The 18,189-nt window shown below is 39.8% G+C and overlaps 1 protein-coding gene across 5 annotated transcripts in view; it reads right to left on the bottom strand.

Annotated features, from left to right (window-relative positions):
• The window catches only part of JAKMIP1 (janus kinase and microtubule interacting protein 1), a 126,459-nt gene extending 121,066 nt beyond the window's left edge, over nt 1–5,393 (bottom strand). For 4 of the 5 annotated variants that reach the window (XM_085223501.1, XM_085223499.1, XM_085223500.1 and 1 more), the window contains exon 1: nt 527–665. The gene's annotated coding sequence lies outside the window, so the exon portion shown is untranslated. Of the gene's footprint in view, nt 1–526; nt 666–5,142 lie in introns of those variants that run through there. The other variant, XM_085223496.1, reaches the window with a different exon arrangement.
• Nucleotides 5,394–18,189: the final 12,796 nt, after the last annotated feature.

The following is an 18,189-nucleotide window of genomic DNA, read 5'->3' on the forward strand; positions in this document are numbered from 1 at the left end:
AGTGAGAAGAAATGCAAAATATTTGACAATATTTTATTGACTGCATTATAATCTATCCACTTGTGCTAAGAAACAGTTATCAGTTATTGGATACTTGTCTAGACAGAAAACAGAGAAACAAGAAGAAATCTCAGCCCCATAATCGCTGATACTTCGGGAATATATATTGAAATAGAACTATTTTAGATAGATATGATATTCTTCATTCTGGTCATTAAAGAAGACAAATAAGATAATTTTGGAAGATGCCAAAGAAGGCTGATCTACAGTGGCTCACTGTTATGCTCGTTATGTAAAAACTATTATTACTATTTCTACACTTATTATCATCCTAATTCAGTTTCAAATTCTTTAACATGCCGTTTAGCCCACTTTATCTTAAAGCAAATAGGTAACATGAGAATTAAACTTGAGCACACAGTACTTAAGTGGGAAAAAAAAACAACACCTCCTCACCCACATAGAGAAGTCAAAGGAAAAGGATAAGTAGTCAGTGATCAAGACAAAGGCTGACAATCATGCTTACCTTAACTAAAGCTACGCCATTTATTGAGGTTATTGCCAGGGAGCCATGCATTTCTTCTGCAGCACATGCTTAACATTAGTGCTAAATGAAAAGTGAAACTGCAACAAACATCACTAACGACACTTCCGTAATGAATGAAGAGGTAACAGCTATCAAAAAAAGCAACTAGATATGTTCAGTACAAATGTTTTTGCAAAGACAAGTGAAATGGAGGACATCTGCTTGTTGTCCCAAGATGATAAAAGTCAAAATTGCACTGAGAAACATGAAAAGCATACTTTCTGATATAGTTCCCATTTTCCTTACTTTCAAGGCAAATGCTGTTAGGGTAGGCTGAAAATGAGAAGAAAACAGCAGAAAACCTCAAAGATGATTGCAAGAGTTATGAGAGACATCTTGATCCTCCTACAGTTGTGTCTATGTCCAGAATTCAATGGGGAACAAGTAAGCAATGCACAAACACACACTGAGCTGATAGCACAGATAGCTCCCCTCCTAATTCCACACTGATCACAGAAAGCTGGCTCACAGCCTAATACATGGGGGGTTTAGAAAAACTACAAGAAACACAGCAAGTAATATTTACAGTGAAGCTCTCTCATCATCATCTAAACAAAATGAAGATGTTCTTCAAACCTCTTCTTCTTACAAAAAGAAAGAGGGAAGGAAGGAAAGAGGGAGTAAAATAAACAAGGGAAGGGAAGACCAATAGAGAGAAAGTCATAGCCAGTATATTTAAAATAAATAAATAGGCCCATTCACTGAAGATCTCATCATTCACATGATTTTTGCCCATCTGACCAAATTTCACCTCCAGTAACCCCCCTCAGTTCATCAGGTTACTTAACAAGTTACTTGCAAAGCAGTGAAGTAACTATGTGTATGTATGTTGAAAGGTTATTCTACAATGTTTCTTAGACTCACTTCTCTTGAAACAGGAGGATAAGAATCACAGAATCACATAATTGCAGGGGCTGAAAGGGACCTTTAGAGATCATGGAGTCAAACCGGTCTGTCAATCTGTATCTCTTTTTTATTGACACATAATTTCCCATTGAGAATGGTAAACAAGATACCTGAGGACCACAAGTTCTTGTGCCTAAAACCCAGCAAAAACAGGAATTCAGATTCTCACTCTGACCCTCATTACATAAAGCACCTCATCCACTCTTAATTAGCTTAAAACAACAGCTGCAGGTTGAAGATTCCCAAACACATTTGGCTCCTTGTTTGTGTTCCTGCATTTGTTTGAAAGCATATGTGGCAAAGAGAAAATGAATCAAATTCAAGAAAGACTGCAGAAAGAAATGCCAGATCTATGAGCCTGGTGGTGGGCTGAAGGAAAAAGAGGAGAAAACGTGAGAAAACATGTTCTAGGATTTATTATAATATGCAAAGTAAACAAGTATCCCTGAAAATGAACGAGTAAAAATTAATTTAAATTACTGCAGTTCCATTTTGCACTGTCAAAAATTAGTGTATACCATTTCTATTGAAATACTATATGCATGTTGCCTATTGCTGAAATTAGGAATGATAATACTTCATATATATAAAAAAAAAAAAAAACCCTTAGCAAAAATTAAGAAATTTGTTACAAAATTCTCATATATATAAGGAAACCTCTCCACAATGGGGAAAGATTAAAAAATAATTAAAAATAAAAATAAAAAGGATTTTTTTAGACCTGAATTGTCCAAGCTATTTTATTGTAACGTGAATAAACCATAAAACAATGAGTATGGATCCAGTTTTCCTGAATAATGCAGAGTAACACCGGAGTAAGTGCTATAAATCACCAACTGTTCCAAATGTGAAACTTTGTTTTTAATGAAAAACTGGAGAGATGGAATGTGTTTGAGCATACCAGTACACAAAGCTGCAATTAAGGCTGCATATTGTCTCTTCAAAACGAAGCAGAATAGAGTTAATGAAAGTTGAGAGAAAAAGAATAAATCATAAGGATTACAGAGAATGACATGAAGAAGGATTTAATGTTTTTTCTTCCCTTATTAACAGAGCAATCTTGTTTCAAAGTTAATATTTGAACAAATAAGCCAAGACTGATGGGCAGTCCTACAGTAATCAGCAGTGACGTCCATGCATCCTCCTGGAGAGTGGTGTGACAACCTCACCATCTCCACCGTATTCTGTTCTCCAACACGTATTTATGCCAGCTGGCTTTGCACTGTCCAGAAACATGGCTCAGGCCCATTTATTTCCACAGTGCACTTCCTACTTCCATGTACCCTATTTTTCTGTCATATACTAATCAAAATCTTCAACAGAAACAAACAACAAATCAGTAAGTGAAAATAATTATAAACATTCAAACATCAACAAATAATACTTCAAAGCTGAAGCTGACAGCACAGCTGGGGTAATCTGTAATGAAGATGGTGCTGGAGGGAAACTGGACTGGACATTACCAGAGACACCAATGCACCAACTGCAGAAAACAGTTGTGGGTGTGAAGTGGTGAAGTTCCAGGAGAAAAAGCTTGATGAGGAATCTCTCATCTATCACTGGAGTATAGTGGAGATTAACTCTTTAACAAAGCACACATCTTTCATTTCAAGCCTCATTTTTAGCTCTGCTTCAACCCATGGCCTCTTAAGGATATTTCCAACTCTTGTGTTCCCATAACAACGAACACTAAATTCTCTGCAGAGAATGATTATTGTTCAAAGCATTTCCAAAAAGAAAGAAAATGACACTTTATCTGCATGCAGGAAAACTTATGCATGGGCAAATCTCTGTAGCAATGATGTCCTACAGTACAGCACCTCACACAGAGCAGAGCTAAGCCCACATGGCTCAGTGCCAGAGTCATAAGGAGTGATCTCTTTCTCAGACTTGTGTTCTCTGGAGCTGTGTTCTACATCTCTCCACCTGTGAGCACAAGCACCTCTTCTGGCAGATCCTACACCCTTGGCTCTTGTGTTTAAAACTCTAACAGGTGTTGGTTTACATTAACATCCTCAAGTCCTGCACCCATCTGAAAACAAACAACCAGACCCACAAAGATGCCTCTCTATCACAGGTAGAGAAGAAACAAAGTCATCCCAGTGGACTGAGAAGTGCAAGCAACAGGGAAAAGAAATTGAAAGCAAATTTCTAAACCCTATGGAATACCACAGCTCCCATGTTACAGGAACTAATTTTAAGCATTATTAATAGTAAAGATACAGATTTTCAATGGAGGACAAAATCTCCATCTCAACTGACAATTAAGCAGAATTTAGAAGTCTTCATGAAACCTTCCTGCATAGATGTGCCATGAATTATCATCTCTTACAATCAGAGCACATTTATTTTCTGTGGGCTTTAGAAAACCCACACAAAGCATATTCACTCCTAACCATACAAATCTGGAACAGAAACAGGCATCTCATGGAGATAAAATGCATAAGACCCTAATAAGCATTACAGAGCTTCATTCCTGCATAAAATACATACACACATCTTTCTTACTGTCAGTGAAACCCATCAAGGAAGAAAAGACATTACTGTGTATACATTATAGGTCCTAAGTATATGGCAGTGAACTCAGGGAGCAAATGGAACCTTGAAATGAAGTGGGACTCATTTTCTCTCTCATTACGAGATTTACAAGGACTTCCTTCTAGTAATTCGATGAATTCAAGGAAAAAAAAAAAAAAAAAGAGAAAAAAAAGAGAGAAAATTGGGTTAATGTTGTTTCTTATAATATTTTGTTTATTTATAGGCAGCACGTTACTTTTAAGGTAATAATCAGGCTTATACTATATGACTCCTAATCTGTAAATAGCTGTCAGAAATAGTTCTTGCTTGTTTGCTCAACCTGTCCCCACTCTCTTTCAACCCCTCGGGTCTGCAGAGACCACAGGCCTAAAGCTGCTCTACGGACTTGAGATGAGCAACTTCTCCCAAAATCTCAGCCATCCCCCACTACAAACCAATAAACAAAAAAGGACCCTGCATCGAGTTATCCCTATCATCTGTTCCAGTGAACGATCCGTTCTGTAGTGTTGCCATAGAAAACAGAGGAAACCTCCAGTTAGCAAGGAGGTCACACTTAAGCAGAGACATGTTATGTAAATAGCAGCCTGCCAGCACCCCGCGCGGAATAGGAGAGGCCTCATCCCGCTCTCCCTCCAAGGGCAGACCTCGAGGCGGCTGCGGGCAGCCCCACTGCAGCGGGGCTCAGCCCCAGGCCTCAGGGAGGAGAACGAAGAGGAGGAGGAGAAGGAGGGCGGCGGTCCCCGCATCGTTATCCGCCTTTCCGCAGGTACCGGCCGGCAGGGCACGGCGGGGTCAGTCGCCAGGGATGGAAGGGAAGGAGCGGGGAGCACGGCAGCCCCTGGGGGCTCTCACTTCCCCGCCGCAGCCGCGCCCCAGCTTGCAGCCGCCTCTCCCCGCCGCCGCCCCGGGACAGCCCCGCCGAGGAGCGGCCGCACCCGAGGAGTCCTTCAACCCCCAGGACAACGGGACGGAGCGGCGAACGGAGCCGGGCACCGTCTCGCCCCACACCGGGCTGCACTTTTTCCCCTCGGGCACCTCGCGCCGTCAAAGTCTCGCAGCACGGCGGCATCCTCCATCCTCCCTTCCCCGCATCGCCCCTCCGCCGTACTCACCCACCCACTCCTCGGCCGGCAATGGCTGCCGGGCCCCGCCGGCTCCCCGAGCCCTCGCCCCGTTTCTCTGCGATGCGCTCGCAGCCGCGGATCGGGCGGCGGCCGCACCTCGGAGCCGGCGTCGCTCCCTCCCAGCTGTCACCGGCGTTCCGCCCTCGGGAGGCGGTGGCCCCGAACCGCCCTCGCCACTGGTGCCGGGCGCCGCCGCTCCCGCAGCCCCGCCCCGAGCAGCCCCTCTCCGCCGCACCGGCTGCTTGGGGAGCGGGCGGCGATGGGCAGGAGGAGCAGGGCCTGGGACGTGCGTGATGCCCCTGCACACGCAAGTGGGCCAGAGCGTACACTGAGAACAGAGCATTGAGATGGATTTATCAATTTCAGTTTTTATCGGATGTGCTTTCTTTAGCAATATAATTAGATGCGGAGTTGTCAGATTAACTCTACTGGTAGCACATGCTATCCATGCCAGACAGCTGTAAATCCTAATGCCATTTAAAACCTCATTATTTTGTTAGAATGGAGCAGAATCTCGGCTTGAGACTCCCAGGCACAGGCATCATGTGCTGGTATCCAGGCTGCCCCTGTTCTCTATGTGCAGCTTCCAATGTTCCCCAACTGAAACTTCTGCACAGCAAAGGTGACAGAGCACTGGAACAGGCTGCCTGGAGAGGTGGTGGAGTGTCCTTCTCTGAAGATATTCAAAACTCTTTCAGCATACAGGATATGCTCCAGGTTCCTAACCATCTTTGTGGTCATCCAATGGACTCTTTCTAGAAGATCCTGATAGGAAACACGCATTCCCCTTGAACCATGGAATCATAGAATGGCTGAGGTTGGAAAGGACTTCAAGGATCATCAGGTTCCAAACTCTCTGCCACAGGCAGGGCCACTAACCTCCAGATCTGATGCTTGACCAGGTTGATTAGGGTCCCATCCAACCTGGTCTTGAACACCTTCAGGGATGGATCAACCACAGCCTCCAGCACCTCACAATTCCATGCTCCAAGATGCGGGCTAGTTCAGACAGCACCAGGGTGACTGTGCAGCGTGGTTATACAAGTACAGCTGAGCTGAAGACTCAGGAGTTTGTATTGATGGCATCCTCACAGGTGAAGGGCATGCCTTGGTCAAGATAGTAGGCAAATGTGCAGCAGCAGCAATGTGTTTGTGAAGAAGAGTTGAGGAGCCAAAGCACTGTTGTTGGTTTTTTGTTGTTGTTGAGACTGTCATTTCCCCCTGTACTCTGCACTGGCAAGACTGCAGAAGTACTGTATTCAGTATAGGGTCCCTCACTGCAAGAAGGATGTTGAGTCCCTGGAGTGTGTCCAGAGAAGGGCAAAGAAGTGGTTAAGGGTCTGGAGAACAAGTCTCATGGGGGGCAGCTGAGGGAACAGGGAGGAGCAGAGAGCTGGAGCAAAGGAAGCTCAGCAGAGACCTTATCACTCTCTGCAACTCTCTAAAAGTTGGGTGGGGGTCAGCCTCTTAGGTAACAGTGATAGGATGAGAGGTAATGGCCTTAAGTTGCGCTAGAGGAGGTCTGAGTTGAATATTAGGAAGCATTCCTTCTCCAAATAGGCTGCCCAAGGAGCGAGGAGCCATCATCCCTAGAGGTGTTCAAGAAATGTGTAGGCATGGCACTGAGGGGACATGATCTAGTGGGCATAGCAGTCACGAGCTGATGGTTGGACTAGGTGATCACGGAGGTTTTTTCTAACCTTAATGATTCTATGAGGGTCAAACTGAATGGGTCAGATCTAAACTTGACATGGAGCACACATTTGTAACAGTAAAGGCAATGAAACAGTCAAATCAAAAGAGAATATTCATTGCAGGGCAATATTAATAAGTACGTTTAAACAAATCTCTTTCAGAAGGGAGATATTTCAAACAGGAACTAAAGGAATTCTTGTAGCCAGAATTGCCCTGGAAGGGTCTCTTCTACAGGGAAAATGCTGCTTTTGATTTTAAAATTAAGGACTTGAATGTCCCAATTGGCATTAATTAGTTCACAGAGTATATTTTTTCCATCTTTCAAAGACAGTATCAGGTACAAATGTTTGACACATACACTCTAAAAAAAAAAAAAGTCAATACATTTATTACTTGCTCTGCTCCAAGTCTGTATTAATGAAACAATAAGAAGCAGCCTGTTATGCTTCAGCTACTCCTTTTTTTTATAGGAATAGGGATTTTGGCTATAGTAAGAGAAAAGACATTGAAGCTCTTCAGTAATCTATGCAGAGCCTTTTCACAGAGTTGTACGTTGTGCAAGGGCACGGGGTTGTGTTCTTCATTCAAAGGCAGGGTGTTTAATGTAGGATTTGTTTGTCATAGTCTGATGCCAAAGTGTTGTAACACAGAAGTTAATTTTTCTTATGTGTGAAATCATTTTTGCTTAAAAAATATTAGGGAAATTAAATCTGTAAGACAGCCAACATTTTAGTTCTCAGTATTTGTCGTCATGAAAGTGTTTGAGCTTTTTTAATGTGGTAAGTTGGGGTTCACTTGAAAGTAAAGATACGTCACCGTCTTGTCTGCATAAAGTCAAAAAGATGAGCTTCCTGTCAGACATAGATCTATAGTCTACTTCCTTTCTGCTAGAGAGAAACCTTCACTTTATGCAGTCCCGAGCATGATTTAAGAACATGTGGTCTGATATATCTACTAATGTCTGGAAACCGTTACCGGATTCATGCCGAGGCTCCCACTGCACTCAATTTGTGTGACACGGATGTATCATGGAAAAGTTTTTATCCTCAAAGCATTACTGTTCTTAGTAGGTACAGAATAGCCAAGGAACTGGAGTAGCATGCAAAAGAAAAGATGAAAAGATTCAAAATCTTTTTTTTTTTTTTTTTTTTTTTTTTTTTTTTTGGCATCAGTTTTGTATCTGCAGAGCTCTGCTAGCCCCAGCTTGGAGCTTTCTGACTTCAGGAAGGCAGCTGAGACCAAGACTTGCAGAACAGAACACACATGGAGTGTCCAGAAACTAACCCAGATGCATCCCAGCAACTGTGGTGCCCCTAACAGTGAACAGTGAAGTATTTTGAAAAATACTACAGAAATAGTCTACAAAGGAGAACAAGGTATTGACCAGTCAGCTGCTATACTGTTGCTGTTTGTTTGGCTGTTGCATTCCAGTTTCACTCTTAGCAATAGAGGGGATTGAAATAAATACTAAATAGAAGAAGTGTTATATGAGATGAACAAGAAAATATTATGCTCTGTTCCGAATCCCTCAAAAGGAATGCAAATTCTTCATTTAGTTCCATGGGAATAGAACTGAGTCTTAAAAGTAACACTTTAAAAATTCATTAAAAACCTCTTCCAGCTGTGCAGTTTAGAATTAGAGGCATTTTAACTATCTTGTTCTTATGTTGAGATAACTGTATTACATAGAAAGGAAAATGAAATTTCAAGGACAGATCATAATTGAAAAGTTAATCCAGTTTTAATATTGATGTATTCATCCTAAAGACCTTTAAGCCTGTGGCTAGCAGAAGGATATTGGAGTTCTTGCTCTAAATTTGCTCTACCTTTTTAATGATAATAAAAAATCCTTGTGAATAATGGTGACCCTCTTACTCAGTCAAACTGAGAGTGTAAGTTTTTAAAATTTCAGGTCTGAATAATAGTAATATTTTATTCTTACATTCTTTCATTAAAATAATTCTAGAGAACTTTTGAAACACACAAGGGGCCAACTTATCACTGCTGTAAATATAAAATGATTGCACTGATTTATTTTTCTTTAAAAAATAGAAATACACATCTAATGACAGAATTTTCTTTTATAGTATGTTTTTTTTTTTTTTCCAATTGAAATGCAGCCATCTGCAGGCAACTGTTTAATAGTGCATAGCACTACTACAGTGATTATGTATCATATACGACTATGTTTAAAACTTCTCTCTGCTCAGCACTCATTATTATTTTTAGTATTGTTCATCACAGCAGAGGAAAAATCAGTTGTTTTTAGGTAAGCAAAATGACCATAATCATCCAGTTTAAAGTCAAGTTTAAAAATGATAGTAGCATTAGCAACTGTAAAAAAAGCCACCGACCATGCTGCTGAATTTCAAAACACAGCATTTGTGTCTACCAAACCAAAAGGGAGACCGATGCTGGTGTCTGCAGCTGGTAATGTGGAATACTGGTTTGGTGAAGGGCAAAAACAGCCTACAGCCACCTACAGTCTCCTGTGCATGGAATAAAATCTTTCTACAGCAAGTATTTTGTCAGAATGAAATCTTTTATGAATGGTAGAAACATTGATATGACAAGATACAGTACATCTTCTTGTAGCTGTTCTTCCCTCTCTTCTATGATTTTCCCCCTGGATATTCTACCTACACCCACCTATGACAATACTGTAGGGAACAGTCTATGGTACTGTCATAGGTGGGTGTTGGTAGAATATCCAGAAATAGCATGTGCTGCTGAGTATGTGCTTTTTATAAGGAACACTTACCATGCACTGTTATCAATAGCAGCAAACGGTATCAGACTGCAATTAAGCATTGAAATATGGTTCCTTCCAACTCTAATTTTAATTTTTTGTGCTGTACTGAGTAGACTGTACAAGGTTCTTTTCTTTTGTGAGAGTGCACATATTTGAGTGGATATGCATACATCTTTAATATTTTCTTGCACCTGTTCTTGAGAAGTTGCTTTTTCCATACTAGGGGGAGAAGAGTCTTCTGGGAATATGCACCCTAAAATTAAGATTTATTATAGGCTTAATGTACAGCTGACTTGGATAAAAGCTGCCTTGTTGTTCAGTCATGTATCTAATTGATAATGACAGTGTAAGTAGATAAAGTTAATGACTATACTGTGGAATATGAGAATAAAATATTCAACCCATCTTAAAGGGTGAAACTGAGGATTTACAATATATTAACCCATGTTCGGTCAAAGATACTGCCATGGAAATAAGCACTAGAGGTTTGAATGACAATTGATTTCTAGCGCTACCTGTATATTTGCCTTTACTCATGGAATCATAGAATCACAAGGTTGGAAATGACCTGCAAGATCACTTAGTTCAACCATCCTTCCATTCCCATTGCTACCACAAGCTACTAAACCATATCTCGCAGCTCCTCATCCAGATGCCTCTTGAACACTGCCAGGGATGGTGACTCCACCAGCTCCCTGGGCAGCCATTCCAGTGCCTGACCACTCTGAGAGAAAAAGTTCTTCTTTATGGTACAACTCCTTTGGTACAAGCTGTGGCCATTTCCTCGGGTCCTGTTCGTTGCCTGGGAGAAGAGGCCAAACCCGTCCTCATCACGACCTCCCTTCAGGAAGTTGTAGAGTGCAATGAGGACTCCCCTGAGCCTCCCCTTCTCCAGACATATTGAAATGCTTAGCTCTAAAAAAAAAAAAAAAGAAAAAGAAAAAAAAAAGAAAAAAAAAAAGAGAGAGAGAGAGACTGGGGATAAAAGAGTAAAAATAACAGCCATTATACAGAGAAGAAATTCTCTGGGACACGTGACTATGGGTCACTCATGCTTGTGCACTGTGAGTTAGCTGGAGCTAGAAGACCTCCTGGAAAAGAAGCTGCTAATCATGGACACTGAAAAAAAAATCAGTTTTGTTGTCTTTTTTGCTCTTTATGATTCTCATTCTTTCTTTCTAAGGAAAGGATGGTAGATAACAGAGTAGGTGAGGAAAGAAACAGTGGTAGAGAAATAAATAGATAGGCTGGTAAATTCCTTCCTTTTTCCCCATTAAAAGAAGAAAGAATCTTATCTTTCCAAATGAGGGTGCAGTCAAACATAGGAAATCCACAAGGTCTGCTGTACCTCACTAGCAAGCAGTTCTCTTTAAAGATGGATAAGGATTCTGAATCTTCAGTATGGTCCTTTCTTTAGAGGTAGAAGTTGGATAGGATCAGTTGCTATCCAGAGAATGATGATGAAATAAATGAATATACAAATACACAAATAACATATAATTGAGGGAACGGTAGTCAGTGATGGGTGACTGAACTGCTGAGATCTCTCAGCTTCCTCTCTTCGTAAACTGGCTAATTCACAGCCTGATGGGATAATGGCTCCTGAAGGGCAGCTTGGTTAATCTCCATATGCGCAGCTGAGAGCTAGCACTAGTGGCATTACTTCCTAACATGGACTTTCTTTCTATGGCTCTTTTGGTTGTCTTTCATGATTTACGGGGGGGAAGAAAAAAAAAAAAAAAGAGAGAGAGAGTGAGGGCTGCTGAAATGACAAATCTATGCTGCAAGTATTGTACACAGATTTATTCTCTCTCTTCAGTCTTGCCAATTTCCCAAAGCTCACTTAAAGAGACTGCAAGAGAAAAAAAAACAGTCAAGCAAATAGATCACCCAGGGTTTAGTATACAAAATTGTTTTAATCTGATAAAGCCTGGCAAATCAGGCAAAACACGCAAAAGGTTTTCCAACTTTCTGCACCATTTCCTAAGCTGTTTTTTTTTTTTAATTATTTAATTTAATTTAATTTAATTTAATTTTATTTTATTTTATTTTATTTTATTTTCCTTCTTTAAGACATTTGTACAACCATCTTCGGAATTCAGGCTGCCAATTCCCTATGTAAGTCTCTCTTGTTCAAATGGACTGAATCAAGCACAAGCATAATGTATATAACATGATTTGTTGTATCAGAAGCGAGGCACTGTAGTGCTAAGTATTTCTCTGCTTCAGAAAAGAAATTGTAGCTATCCTAAAAGAAAAAATAAAATTAAATCTTCAAAGGAATTTTCAGTTCCTTGCTTCCCTTTCAGAGTGCATGACATAACTTACCCTCTTAGACTGTGTTCTTAAATGAGTCATTTTGAGAGGTTTTGGTCCCAACTGCAAAAAGTCTCGGCATATTCCAAAGTCTTTGAGAATGGCCCACAGGAAAGATGAGGTGAGTTAAAAATATACAGCTTAGAAAATGCTGTGAAAGCCAAATTGCATTTTAATGAAGTCAGCTTTTTAGTCTTTAGCTAACGTTCAACTTTGAAAATACAAATCCATACATCCTTCACTGCTCCCTTTTAATCCACTAAAGATGTTCAGAGTGGAATTAAGATAACTAAAGGGAATCTAAATTACAAATTAAACATATCCTTTCATTTTTCTTGTGACCCAAGAATTTCCTGAAGATTTGTTTCTTTTTCTACACTCCTATGAAAAATAAAAGCTCTTTTAGAGGTTTGTATCACCCTCTCATAAAAAAAAATAAATAAATAAAAAGTCTGATAATGATAATGGCTTCACATATGATCTTTTTCAGTGTCCTTTTAAAGCTCTAAAATCTAATCTAAATTTCCTTTGCTGCAATTTATTGCTACCTGTCCTGTGCACTCCGGGCACTAAAAGCAATCTTTTTGCAGAAGATTTTGCATATTTTGAAATATCTTCTTTGATAAGGCCTAAAGAGTAATTTTTCCACCTTCTCCCTGAATTCCTTCTAGGTTTTTCTCTTCTCTAGACTTTATTCACCCGACTCACATCTTCCTCAAAGTATGGACTTGGACTTTGAAGCATGGCAGCTGCCATACAGTCCCGATTAGCAGAAGGATTACCTCTTGTTTGCCTTACGTGCCAAGATAGCACTTGCCTTTAACTGAAATAGAAGGACATTCTTAATTTATCAGCTATTTATCTTCTGTAATCCCCAATGTATTGCTACCTTGCCATTTATTCTTCATCTTTTGTTGCCTTCTTGATCCATCCTATTATTGACCTATCCTAGATCACAGGTCAGGTGTAGAAAATGTAACAGCCTGTATTACATCCTGTATTTGCTCCTTTTACATTTCATCCTCTTTTTTTCAAAGGAAACTTTGCTGTTTCCTTTTCCTTTCCTTTTCTTCAGTCTACTCAAGCCATTTTAATGGTATAAGTGAAAAACTGTAGCAGATTGTCTTGAAAATATGGAGTTATTTTGATAGCAGCCTACTTCTGTCCTCTTATATATGTTTTTTGTTTTTGTATTCGCTTGCATTCTCATCTCTTTGTCTCTGGAATTTTTGTCTTATTCAGCTCTTTGTGAAAGAAGCTCGCTTCTGTATAGCTGATCAGTCCCTCCCCTTCCCTCCCCTTCCCTTCCCTTCCCTCCCCTTCCCTCCCTTCTCCTCCCCTCCCCTCCCCTCCCCTCCCTCCCCTTTCCTTTCCTTTCCTTTCCTTTCCTTTCCTTTCCTTTCCTTTCCTTTCCTTTCCTTTCCTTTCCTTTCCTTTCCTTTCCTTTCCTTTCCTTTCCTTTCCTTTCCTTTCCTTTCCTTTCCTTTCCTTTCCTTTCCTTTCCTTTCCTTTCCTTTCCTTTCCTTTCCTTTCCTTTCCTTTCCTTTCCTTTCCCTTTTTTCTTCTTCTGTTTTTTTTTTTTTCCCTAGGTTAGAAGGTATGAAAAAGCCTAAAGTCCCTTTTATACTCACTTAAAATTCAGTATTCTTAATACACGCACCTTAAATGCGGACAGAAATAGCAGTAAATACTTGACCAAAATCACTAGGTTAAATGGGTACTTGTTAGTGTTTAATGCCTTAGAAATTTGTCGTGTTTCATAAAACGTAGAGTGTTAATGTATCTACAAACTTGGATGGCCTTTGCTCCAGCTTTGTTAATAAACAGTGTTACCTCCCTGTAAATCTTTGCCTTCATTCATGATTTGTGGCGTCCTTCATGAACGCAATTACGTAGCTCTTGCAGATAGAGAAATAGTTACAGAAAATGACAAATGTTAACCTAAGTCAAGGCAGCAATTTAATGGGAGAAATAAGGACAGAAATCAGATTTCTTTAGTTCTAATACCAGTTTCTCACAAGAAACTCCATGCATTTTCATGTCTGAGATCCAATTACTATGGCTTCCTGAGCACATTGCTGTGCCACAGAGAATATGGTTTTCCTAGCTGCTGCTCCTTATTGTGATAATATTTAATAGAGTTGCAGCAAGATCCAGCAAGATAATTTCAGTCTGATAAGTCTGTTCTCTAGTAGTGTTTATTTCTTCCCAATGAGAGGATGATAGCTGTCTTTTAACCTGTCAAAAGTTGCACATAACACTTCTAAACTGAAAACAAATGTACTCACACACAGAACAAACCTCCTCAGGCTGAAATTCTCATGTTAGATCATTTAACTCCCTTAAATACTGACATGGGGAACTCCAAAGGGGAGAAGGGGGGCATATGGTGTACCTCAAGTTTCTTACAACAGAGCTATGAGGGCTAGAACATGGCTTTTCTTACATTCTCTGATAGAGTTTGAGGTCAGAAGGTAAGAGGATGAAGGCAATTCTGTGTATGCATATCTATGAAAAATATCTGCAATTGCAATGAGAGTTACCAAACATACATGCATCTGAATGAAATGCATTTGCATTGTCCTTTTGCACTTGTTTTCTATATCCTCTTAACTTGACATGTAACAATATCTGGTTTAAAATGAGGTATAAAAGACTTTTATGGAACTTAAGGATAGCAGTATCAATGCTAGCACTGACACTACTAAGGAACTCCCATTAATTCTATGAGGACTACTTCCTCATATAGGAGACTCTACTACAACTCCAATATTTATTGTTGACTGTGATATCCTGATCAAGCTCCATGCTGTTGTGTTTACATGTAAAATTACATTATGTTCTGCTAGATAGCAAGTCCTTTTTTATACCTGTAAATGTATACTCATCTAATGCTTGTTACTCAGTTTCTTTTCCCATCACATTCTGCATAAGTCCAAGGACCGAAACTCTACAACTCCTCTGGGCAACTTACTTCAGTGATCAATAACCCACAGTAAAGAAGAGATTCGTAATGTTTAGAGAGAATCTCCTGAGTTTCAGTGCCTCTTGTCAGTCACTGGGCACTACAGGCCAAAGTCTGGCTTTGTCTTCTTTATATTATTCCATCAGATATCTATAAATATTGATAAAATTCCTCTTTGAGCCTTCCCTTCTCCAGACTTAACATCTCTTCATGTGAGTAGGTCCTCTGGTCACATCCATGTGGTCATTCACTGGAGAGCCCAGATTGGACACAGCACTCCAGATGTGGCCTCACCACTGCTTGGAGAGGAGAAGAATCACCTCCTACATCCTGTTGGTGACACTTTTCCTAATGAAGCCCAGGATGCCATCAGCTGCCTCTGCTGCAGTGATACATTGTTGGCTCATGGTCCTGTTGTCCACTGTGGCACCCAGATTCCATTCTGCAGAGTTGCTTTTCACCTGGCTGGCCCCCATTCCATACCAGTTATAGTGGTTATTCCTACCCTTGTGCAAGACTTGATATTTGCCTTTGTTGAACTTCATAACACTCCTCTCTGCCCATTTCTCCAGCCTGCTGAGAATTCCCTGGATGGAAGTATATCAAACTAGTGTGACTGCCACTCCCTCCAGTTTTGTACCACCTGCAGGCTTGCTAAGTGCACAGCCTGTCCTATCACCCAGGTAATTAACGAAGTGATTAAACAGTACAGAGGACAGTAACATCCCCTGGGGTAACACTCCAGTGACTGGTCTCCAGCTGGATGACATACTGCTCATCCCAACTCTCTGAGCAGTTCAGGCAGTTTTCAGTCCATCTCCCTGTTCAATTACCTAGACTGCTCTTGTCAGCTTTCCTACTGATGTTATTAGAGGACAGTGTCATAAAGCTGTCTGCCAAGCTGGTCATCTCATCCTAGAAGGTTATCAAGTGGTTAAGCATGATTGCCCTTTTACGAGGAACGGAAATGAAAGAGATGAATCCTAACAGAAAAGAAAACTGCTGAAGCAGAGTCTGAAATTCTGAGCCTCTCATTTCAAAATCCAAACCAGAGAGAGAGTTTTTAAGCTTATCTTATTATTACCATAATTTATTTTAGTACTGACATTTTTATAAATATGTCTAGGTGCACTGGCATGATTCATTTAAAACATACAGATTTATTCCTATTTGGTTTTAAAAGAACATGGTATTACAGTACTGATCCATCTCTATCACTGCTGGGTAAATACAAAATCTTCACTGTCATTCTTTAACTCTTCTAAGCCAGAAAATTGTAATTTTATGAGCAGTAATGTAACAGTGAAGTGATTAAAACAGGGATTTTTTTTAAATGACATGCTGAAAGAGAATTAAAATTGTAATGGATGCCTTCTCTAGATTCCAGGTTTCCTAAGTGAATGTAAGTGTATTTGCAGGGAATCTTTCCAAGTTTGGAGCATGAGCTCTCAAACCTGCTGTGTGATTTCCTATTCCATTGCTGAATCTGTCTGGGAACAGCATGATTAGAAAGCTTTTGGAAATGCATATTAAAAACTATGTGAAAGGCAAATTATTCCTTACAAAATATAATAAACATAATCATGAGATTTCTTACCTGTGCAGAAGAATTCTTAAGTCTGGATATGTAATGAATGGTACTTCAACTGCCCATTAGGACATGGTTGACCAAACATAGCCCTCCTATTTGAGAAGGAAAGAAGACAAGGGATTAGCAGATGGAAAATAATAGTGAGGATTATGAATTAAAAAGTATGTGTAGTACAGAACTAGAGAATCTGGTGAATTCAATGGGCTCTTTGCATTTTCATTGGCAACTTGAAGCCTCAAAATCCTGTGCTAGAAGAGGAGCATTCATACAGTTATCTCTGGCCTGGAGAATTTAAAACACAAAAACTCATTTTTTTAGTATTGCCTTTAAAATGCTTTTAAAATGAGCTTTCTGAGGTCTGAAAGAGACATTCACTGGAAAATGTTATTCAGGGAAACACTTTTGGAAAACTAAACACATTAATTTGTTAGGTTTTGAGTAAAATGCTTCCTCTGAGCTGCAGCAGCAGGTCTACAGAACATCTTGTAGCTACAGAACTATTCTACTGGTGCTTTACTTCAGAGATTTTTCCCTCAGTCTTCCCAAACAACAGCTACACAAAATGCAGCTGTAAGTATGCTGACATCTGCTTTATTCATAGCTACTGCTATACCATGATTACGCAGTACACTCTGCGTTTCATGTTGTACAACATTCTACACATACATTAACCCCAGCTCTGGCATAGGTGTTCGTAGGTAAACTGAATGGCATGCTTTGGTTCTGCTGCTATAGTTTTCTTTTCAGACAGATGCAGCAAGGTGCCATCTGCTTCCTTTTCTTAAAAGGGAAGGAGTTGGAACTTGGTGAATTAAAGAGAAGATTGAGAAAGGAATATTAAGCACAAGAAAGTTTTTTAAAGGCATCTGGATAACTTAAAGGCAAGCAATTTCACATCTCTACAGTATACATAGGGTTTTTATTCTGTATAATATATGTATCTGAAGAGGGATTTTTGTGTTTTGTTTTTATCATAGAACTATATGTAAGTAAGCACAAGGATGAATAGACAAGAGTAGCTTCCATAATGTGATAATATTTGCTTCTCCCTTTGCCTCTTACCCCTGCTTATCAACCTGTGTTTTTTTTCTGCTTAGTGCCACATCTGCATTTGGGTTTTTTATTAGGGAATTTTTGATGCACTGGGAACAGTAAATGATTACACATCTATTCAACATCTCACCATGCATTTTCATAGGTCTTCATTCCTGATTTTTTTTTTCAGAATATAGAAAACAAATCAATTATCTTGTGCCAAATCCTCAAATTAGTGTAAATCCATGCAGAATTCAAAATTAACTACAGTGCTTCATTCCATTCATGAAGGATGTCTCCTTGCTTCCTTCACACTTCTGTGACTCAGCAATAGATCCTCTGTTGTTTGCAGAGTCTGAAACTTATCAGACAGTTTTGAAAGCAATTGAATAACCACTACATTTCTCTTTCTGACACTGCGTGGCAAGAACACTTGCTCAGTTTTGATGAGCATTAGATTTTAGAACTGATTTACTCTTATTCAGAGTTGATGTGAAATGATTAATCACTCAATCAACAGTAGTTACTTGCCTGGAAGAGGTTATTTATTCATCTGTTATTTCCTCCCTCATCTGTTTTGATTCTGTGAGTCTGATTCTGCCCATGCAAAGCAAGATGATTGTAGTACCCTGTACCTCCATGACACAACTATGGAACTTCCTATGAAAGGGAGTAGATCCA

Source organism: Meleagris gallopavo, chromosome 4 (genome assembly GCF_905368555.1).
Source record: "Meleagris gallopavo chromosome 4, MGAL_WU_HG_1.1, whole genome shotgun sequence".
Lineage (NCBI taxonomy): Eukaryota > Metazoa > Chordata > Aves > Galliformes > Phasianidae > Meleagris > Meleagris gallopavo.